Source organism: Elgaria multicarinata, chromosome 9, assembly GCF_023053635.1.
Source record: "Elgaria multicarinata webbii isolate HBS135686 ecotype San Diego chromosome 9, rElgMul1.1.pri, whole genome shotgun sequence".
Taxonomy (NCBI): Eukaryota; Metazoa; Chordata; class Lepidosauria; order Squamata; family Anguidae; genus Elgaria; species Elgaria multicarinata.
In genome coordinates, this window is record NC_086179.1 from 60266787 (window position 1) to 60276682 (window position 9896).

Sequence of the window (9896 nt, forward strand, 5' to 3'; positions counted from 1 at the left end):
ATGAGTATCGATCGGAGTCAGGGGTGATATTCCTGGCATCAATTGTTCTTTACAACATTTCCAGATCCTAAAAATTTGGAGCATGCCTGAATTTTGGTTCATTAAGCGTTTTTTAAGTTCCTTTTTAACAAATGGAATGCAATGGACATCTTCTTGGTTTAATAAAGCAGCTTCAATATTTGACCAATAGTTATTTTGATTATCAGCCATAAATGTCAACAGGTGTCAAAGCTAATAAGCTTCATAGTACAGCCATAGTTGTGGGATACTCCACCCTCCCTCTGTCATAGGTCTATATCGAAATGTCTTTGACGACCGAGGTTTCTTACTTTTGAAGATAAATTTTTCAATCCTAGCCTGCCATTTTTTAAACCATCCAATTGGTATTTCCAAAGGGAGTACATAGGGAGGATCATCATTTTAACTACTGAGATGCGGCTTGAGAGAGATAAATTTAAATGCTCCCATCTTTTTATATCGACAATAATTTTTTTCCACAGCATTCTATAATTAACCTTATAGAGCTTGTGTATGCTTCTAGGTATATGCACACCAAGATATCTAAAAGAGGAATGTACCAATGGTATTTTTGATTGTTTAGATATACTCAATGGAGTATTGGGAGGGATATTGAAACATAATAAATCAGATTTATTGTAGTTCACTTTTAGTCCTGCTACTTCTTGAAAAGACTGCAATTCCGCAAGTAAATATGGGATGGCCTGAGATGGATCACTAAGCATTAGAATTGTGTCATGCTTAATAGATGGGACTCTTCTTAATTTGTATTCCTATAATATTAGGATGCTGCCGTAGTTTATTCGCTAAGAATTCTATTACTAATGTGAAAAGTAAAGGAGAGAGGTGCCACGACACAGGCTCTGAACACCAGACCTCACGGTTGCCACCACTTACTATGGGGCGACACAGGCTCTGAACACCAGACCCAGCCGAGGCTACTCCCTGCTCACACCAAGCACCACTGCTTGATACGCCTGAGGCAAGGGATAAAAACCACTTTCCTCTAAACTATGTGGAGAAAGGGTTTTAAAATGGAGAATGGATTTTAATTTATATAATAATGCGCTGTGAGTTATATCTGCTTAGGTGAATGATTGTCAGAGTGGGTGCTAAATGTGTAAACTTAAGATGATAAATGCCAAACAGACACGTGGGCTTTTTGTGGTAGTTTAAAGACAAAACAATCAAAATTTATTTTTAAAAGTTCATAAGCTTTGTTTCAAATAACATTTAAAAACCTTTTTGAAACCTTTCATACAATCCGGTCACTCATTCACATTTGCGCTTTCCTTTTTCTCACACAATCACTCTTGAACTTTCTTTATTATCAGTATTGATTAGTATACATCAACTACGTGCACACCACACCCTAAAGACACCACTCACTACACTGACCCTCAAATTTCCCAAAACTTAAGTACCATAAACACAGAGCGCACTACAAACTCTAAGAGTACCTAACAAGTCTCCCTGAAAAGGTTTCCTGAAAAGATCTCTCAATCCCCTCAGTCATTCCCTTATATATCACTCCTCCCCCTCCCAAGACATTCTAACTCCGCCCACTCAGGCCAACATTCTAAAAATCACAGACTTACAAACTGCAGACATACATTTGGAATTGACTTGTGGGGTGTAACGCCACAAGAGTTCGGGAAAGGGAGTTATTAATTTTAATTTTAGCTGTTGTTGGGGCATAAATTGTGTTTAATATCATTGAAAATTTAGGACCAAATTTATAATAAATAGAGGAATTTAATAAAAAGGTCCAATTCATGTTATCGAAAGCTTTATATAGGTCTAAAGCAACGATAGCTAAAGGGGATTTATGTATTTTGCAATAGTTAATAATGCTAAATAATCGTCTGACAGGATCTGCTATGTACCTTTTTGGCATAAAGCCAAACTGGTCTGGGTGGATTATAGTTCCAATAATCATGTTTAATCTCGCTGCCAAAATGGCTGTAAATAGTTTATAGTCAATATTTAGGAGCAAAATAGGGCGATAGGAGTCTGGAAGAGAAGGATCTTTATTTGGTTTCAAAAGAAGAACAATTTTGGACTGTGTCCACGTGGGTGGCAATCAGGACCCATCCAGAATTTCATTGAATAGTTTATTTATATGAGGCAACAACAGATCTTTGTTCGATTTGTAAAATTCACTTGTATAACCATCGAGTCCAGGAGATTTGTTTGGTTTTGTCTTTTTTAGAGTTAATTCAATTTCTTCTATTGAGATTGGTTGTTCTAGTAATGTTCTGTGTTCATCTGAAATAGGGGAGACACCAGCAGTTCTTTGGTATTCCATCATTTTCACCTTATCTAGCTGTTTATCTCTGTATAGGTATCATTTGTATGTCATTTGTATGTGCAGCACCTAGCAAAATTCCCTCTTCACCATAACAATTAAAGCTGCAGGAGCCCTGTCCTCTTGACCAGATACAAAAGAGGGCAGGACTCCTGAATCTTTAACTGTTGTGATGAAGAGGGAATTTCACCAGGTGCTACATGCATACAAATGACACCTACTGAAATTCCCTTTTCTATTCAACTGCTAAAGATACAGGAGCCCTGTCCTTTCCATATGGTCACCCTACTCTGTAGTTTGGAAGCCTGACCTAAGCATGAATATGATGGAGTTGTAGCTAAGTTCAACAGTTCTTCTATTGAAACTTTGATGGCTACAAAATCTGATTCACTACCATAGGCCTAGTTCTTACAGAAGTAGAAATCAGATTTAAATGAACTTCAGACACTAAATTCAATATTAATCGAGATTCCATTTGGCAAATACGAAAGTAGCAAATGTGTTTCTGGGCTATACCATTCTGCCTGGCAGGGAGAGGAGCTCACATGGATTCCACATAGAAAATTACATGCCAGGAAGAAGCCAAACTTTCCCCCGGGCATCTCATTTTCTGTGTGGAGGGATTTGGGGAAAGAACTTATCCATATGATCCCAAACCTGTCGATTTGCCACATCCCTGAGAACTGGGCCTTTGCTTTACTTCCTTTTAGCGTATTTTTCAATGTAACTGTAATATTATAGCACTTTACGCACAAGTGCTCAAGTTTAATTTCAAGCTACCAAGAGGTCAATTACTTTTCCAATACTTTATACAGGAAGGATCACATGATATTCCTAAATGATGAAAAGCACACACCTAGAAATTGGAATTAAATGAACTATAGTGACTACAAGCCCCTCACACAGCCTTACTGGAGCTGTCGTCTTCCACAGTCTTTCCACATTCATGACATGCTCCTTTACAATTGAATTGAAAATTTCCCTTCTCAGCAAGGCTCTATTGGGTTTAATGAAATAATGCCATCTAGTGATGGAACTATAGTGCAATGTCAACTTTACACACTGGGGAGATCTCGTGATATCCCAGCAATAACTTTAAATACTGCATTATCTCTGATCTTTTTAAAAGTGAGATAACTAGGGGATATGTGGGAGAAATTGACAACTTTGTGTAGTGGAACCACAATCTTCTGTGAGTGGCCAATCATGAGCGTGCAATAAATTGTTCATATAGAGAAGACCTAAGTTCAATACAAATCATGACTCAATTTAGCAAACAGAGAAAGGAAGTAAATCCTTACAAATCATATATTGAACAATTTACCTAATTTGAGCAATTCTACAAGAGCAATTTTCCCTTTGACACATTCCCATTTTTTTTTAAAAAAAAATTTTGCATTCCTTTTATCTTATTCTAATGTCAAAAGTCTATTTTTCTTATTGAAATTTCTTTCATGAGTATCTATGTATGTGTGTGCATGTGTGGGTAGAATATGAAAGTCAGAACTCAAAAATCAAACTTATCACAATTGCAGCATCGGAGGCCACAGTTATAGCATCCAATGACCCTAGATGGCTTCATTGGAATAAGCCCATAAGTGCCGAGTAGAGGGAGTGGTAGCTCTTAAAAACTGTGCTCTAATTTTAATATCACTTTAAAAAAATCCCATATAAGGCAGTATAGATACTTTGATAAAGCTGCTGATCATAGTGTAAACAGGGATAGGCAAGCTGTGGCCCTCAGCTTAGTTTAATGCAGCCTAATTTCGAAGGTCCTCTGCAGGTTAACACTTTAGACCTCAAGCAATAGTCTGACCTTCTTCCATGGCTCATTGGCAGGGAGGAAGCATGGATGGAAAGAAGCCGGGGGGAGGGAATGGCCGAAAGAGAGAAAAGGGGCCGCTCCACCACTTTGGGTTCTGGCCCTGCCCATCGCTGGCTTCAGCCCTGCCTCCCACCAGTAGGTGAGCTCCAACAGATCATACCCAAGGGAATATAGCCCTCAATAGAAAAAAGGATTCTCCCCACCTGCTGTAAAACAGCTCCCATGTTGTTTGAAGGCTGTGAGATTTTTGAGCGTTATTTTAGCAGGATGGAAGGCGTTTTTCCTATGAGAGGCTGGAATAAACATTAAATTCCTCCCAAAACAGGTGTGGGACAATTTCACAGGTCCTGACCGCAGAACTGGAACCCTACCTTGCGTTGTTGAAGTATAACTTGTTGCAATCCTCACAGAGGATTGATTCTCATGGGACTACAGAGACATTAAACTGAGGGGTGGCTGTGTTAATCTGTTGCAGCAAAAACAACAACGAGTCTTATGGCCCCTTAAAGGCAATCACATTTATTCTGGCACAAGCTTCTGTAGGCGCTACCCAGTTCATCAGACACAAAAGCTTATGTCCAAATTAATTGGTTTTAGTAACATTAAAAGGTCCCTCATACTTAAAAAAAAAAAGCAGTATAGAGCTGGAAAAAGGGCAACTAAAATGATCAAAGGGCGGGAGCATCTCCCTTATGAGGGAAAGTCACAACAGCTGGGATTGTTTAGCTTGGAAAAAAGGAGACTAAGAAGAGACATGATAAAATTATTCATGGTGTGGAGAATGTGGATAGGGTGACATTTTTCTTCCTCTCTCATAATACTAGAACCCGGGGTCATCTCATGAAGCTGATTGGTAGGAGATTCAGGACAGATAAAAGGAAGTACTTCTTCACATAGTAAATCTTTGGAATTCGCTACCACAAGAGGTAGAATAGCCACTAATTTGGATGGCTTTAAAAAGGGGGTTAGATAAATTCTTGGAGGAGAAGGCTATCAATGACTTCTAGTCCTGATAGCTATGTATACCTCTAGTAGCAGAGGTAGTATGCCTATATACACCAGTTGCTGGGGAACAAAGGTGGGAGGGTGCTGTTGAACTCACATCCTTCTTGTGGATTCCTGGTCAACAGCTTGTTGGCGACTGTATGAACAGACTGCTGGACTAGATGGACCTTTGGTCTGATACAGCATGGCTCTTCTTACCAGATTTGCAGAATGGTTACATAAAAGCCAAAATATACACTTATAATCTTTAAATACCTCCCCATACCCCCTCATTTTCCATCTCAGCCACCGAAGCTCCACCGAGTGTGGAACCGATGGGTACAATCAACATTCAACAATCAACAATGTACATCGATGGTGCTATATAAATAAATAATAATAATAATAAATAAATAAATAAATAATAATAACATTCAATCATTGGGGCCTTCACCTGCAGTCTGAAAGACCAGCCCACTCAAAGGGTCCAACTCAGTTAGAACTGGAGTCTAAGATAGCTATGCTAGGCTACATTGGGAGTATGTGGGTAATTAAAATGGTACTTCTCTGACCCAGCTGCCTGGGGCTACTTACGAGTGTTGGGGGGAAAGATTAAAGGGGCGCTCACGGCAGGTGTTAGAAGTGGGCTCTCCTGGTGCCTCAGCACCTGCCTGAGGGTGACATGTGCTCTGGTGGGAAATATTTGAAGTCATCTATTCCAACCTTGAAAAGCTAGTATATGTGGATATAAGAATAATGAAAATTATATTACACTGACATTCAGGTTTAATGCAGAAAGTAGCAATTGTTTCTCCCCTCTCTCTCAATATGTCACTGGCGTCATGTTATTATTGTCATAGCCTTTTGAACTCGCAGGACTTACTGGCTGCTTCAGTGCTCTGCACATGTCACAGACGGTGTCACCTGATTTATGATACACACATTCTTTGATTGGCACAGCTCAGCATCCCACTTGTGAGCAATCAGGAGCAGAGCTCTGTGGCTCACTCCTATCCCCAGCGGGCTTGCTGTGTCCCTAAAAATAGAATCCCCTATGCTGACATTACAATGGGCTTTGCACACCTCCAAAAATTCACTGCATCTTGGAATGGCCACATGGAATCCTGTTGAAGAGGAATCGACGTCTTCCATTTATCTTTGAATTTTAGCATTCAGGCAAAAATGAATATGGTCATAATATCCAGGACAGGAACATCTTCAGATAAATATTGTTTGACAGGGCTTGTCTTGGAAATTACTATAATTTCTTAATTCATTTTGTTTATTAAATTTCCATACCTCCCCATAGCCACAGCTCTCTGGGCGGTTCACAAAGATTGAAACCCATTAAAATTAGTGCTGTGTCGAAAATTTCAACCAATCCATTTTTGGCATTCATGGGGGTGGGAGGACAGGGGACAAAGACTCAGACGAAAGAGGCTGGGAAAAGTGAGAATTTCAGAGAATTTTCTCCTTGGGGAGGGGAACAGGTTGTCCACATACCTTTTTAAATGTAACCAGTTGTTGAGTGGTCTTAATTTCTTTTTATTTCTTTTTTAAAACACCCCTGGCATTTTCAGGAGGCCAGAAGTACTTATTGGATGCCTATTGGAGAGGGTGAGATCACATGGTCTCCAATAGGCATTCACTTAGAACTGCTGAGCTTATCCAAATGTTGGAGGAAGGAGGTATTGTTATTTTTGAAAAACTAAAAAATAGGAAGAAGGGCCCTCAGCAACCGGCTACACTTAAAAATGGTATGTGGAAATCCTGGCCCCGCTCAAGGAGCAAATTCTCAGAATTTCCTCCCTCCCTGCAAAGAAGGCAGAAAAACCAATGCCGCTTTTGCAGGGAGAGAGAAAGTTCCCAAAAATAGGAGGCAGGTTTTGGCCCAGCATTAATTAGAATACATTATATAAATTATGAAACCATTCACATAAGGGCATGAAACAGACAGAACAAACAAACAAACGAACAACAACATACATCTAAAACAATTTAAAACCATCCACTAGAGGCAATCCAGCACCTGATCAAAAAGACTTGTTATATGTTGCAAAATGCCTGAGAAGAAGGCAATGCTGGAAAGATTACAAAGTTGGGCACCAGGTAGATCTTGTCAGGGAGTTCATGGATGGGGTTACACTCCCCCTGAAGGAGCAGGTTCGTAGCTTGGGGGACAAACAGCTTCCTCTTTCTTCACATGGGGAAGAAAGAGGAAGTAAGCAACAACTACATGGCCCATTCAGTGGACGTTTTCATCGCACTTCTTCTCCTGCACACAACAGGAAATGGTGGCAAGTTCCGTTATAGCCAAAAAAAATCTGGATTTTCTGGGTTTTTATTTGTGATTGGAAAATGCGCAGAAGGAGCGGGAGATGTGTGGGAAGTAGACAGCATTGTGAAAAAGATCCGCAGAAAGAATGTGATTGGCCAGTAACAAGCGTGCTATAAAATGCTCATCTGATGAGCCCCTAAATTGTTGAAATAATAAAAAAATATTACTCCTGAACATATCCACTGCAAATTTCAGGGAAATAACATCAGGCAATTTGTGGACAAGTTAAGAGTACTTTAAAAAATGGCTGCCTTCTTTGATTCATGAGGATATGAGATTTTCTATTCTGCTCAGGGCTGGATTTTTGTTTTAATCTAGTCCCCTAAATATAATGAACAACCTGAAGGGATATTTGCTCGTTGGATTTTATTTTCTAATCTCATGTTGCCAGAATAGAAGATTTTTCTTGATAATATAGTAAACATCCTCAGAAAGGGGTCATATATAAAGCTGCTGGAATGCCATCGTCATTTCTCAGAAGTAACCTGGGTTCCAAGATTATGCAGTGAGAAAGTGTGATGGGGCCTTAATACCTGCAGAGAATAATGATGGGTTTTAATAAACTACCCATGGTCTTCTTTTTCTTGGACCTAATATGTTTCAGTGTAAGGTGTGTAACGGCCCACAGTCTCCTGTCATAGGGGCCAACTTCTCAGGTTGCACCCCTGAAAGCTGAGGAAAAAATGTACGTAGGGAGGAGAGACCCTAGACAATATAGGAGGTGGATTGCTCCCAAATGGAGCCAAGTTTGCTGGCTTTGAGAGTTCAGAGGTGAGGCTTCTGAAAGAGTCAAGGTCCTCATACTTCCAGGGTCAATATCTTCTTTCCAGCTGCTAAAAAGCTTTGACAGTTGTATGTACTGGAAGTTTACAGTGCAGGATAGGCTGTGAATGAAATAGGACTTTCCTAGACTTTAACTCAAAAGATGTATGGAAAATATATCACAAACTATTGGATGTAAAGAAGAGAAAGCCATGGTTGTGCACTCACTTCTCTCTCATTCACACTGTAGAGAGAGAACATGCAACTTACTGTCCCAAGCAAATAAAACCACACAGCCATCTCCTAGTACAGGATAGGAAACTCATGTAGACTATTGCCTAATGCACAGCAGGACAACTCTTGCTTCCATTATGGTGAACCACTGATGTAGAGGTGCAGCTTCTCAGTGAAGAACCTTCAAGCCTCAGACTGATCTGCCCACCCAGGTTGACCACTAGATCCTTTGAGACAGGAAGGTGTATTAGAAGGCTTCTTGTCCCCCAGTTGACCTTTGCTTGACCAACAAGGGTTTTCTGAGCTCAGATGTGCATTCTGTATCCTTGGATGTTCTTCAGTCCCAACGTCTGGCTTGCTTCTTGATCCTGCCTCCTGGTTTGTCATTTGGGTATGAGTTACTTTTAGATCCTGATCACTGGGTTTCCCCATGAGTAAGGGCTCACCATCAGTCATAATGTACCATAATCCACCTCTTTAAATATATCCTGGTTTAAGTAAACAAGGCAAGTAAATCTAGCATCCACATTTCCACACAACGTTAGGTTGTAATTGTTTTAAGCATGAAAAAACAACCTGTGGTGGACTGGGGCCTTCTGGTTTAAGTAGATTCCCTTAACAAAATAAATTTATACATTAGTTGATGCATGCCATTATATGGTGTGCATTTGCAGTTACAAATGAGATCTGTTATGAAAAACCTGAATTTATTTTTGATAAACAGGAATTAATTATGGACCAAACATGGGTTAGTAATTTCTGAAATTAAGCCCTAGGGACCTTCCTTAATATTGATTCCCACACCCCCACAAGAGTTTCAAACCCATCAAGTTAATGGCTGTTACTAGTATGCCTAGTTCAACAACAAAGATAACTCTTTCATGAATAATTCCAAACACTGACTCAAGGTGAATGATTAGAGGGGTTATGAACTGAAGAGATAAATGACTTCTTCAGTATGCAAATACAATACAAGGCAATAAACACACACTGGTGCATATCGGTGCAAAACAATAATTGCAATTAACTTCAGTGTCACAGACAATATCAGCTGAGATGCCAGTGTCTGCTGTCAGTTATGGTGTGGAATTTTACCCTATAAGACAGCCCCAAAGAGGTATCGGTAAAATTATTATTATTATTATTATTTATTTATTTATATAGCACCATCAATGTACAAAGACCTCACTGAAGTTGGGGTTGAATGTAACAGGGTTGTTTTCAATGATGAATGGTCCAAGGAGAAAGCTGATGGGGATAAACATTCCCATAGAAATTGCAAGATGGATGGAACACACCCTGCAGTGTGACTGGAGATTGCATCAATTAGATCCTGTCAAGATGCCACTATCTGGAGTCAAATCCAAATTTGCATCCTCACCGATTCTTTGACTACAGTTCTCAGCCTAGGAATGAAAGCATGCTGG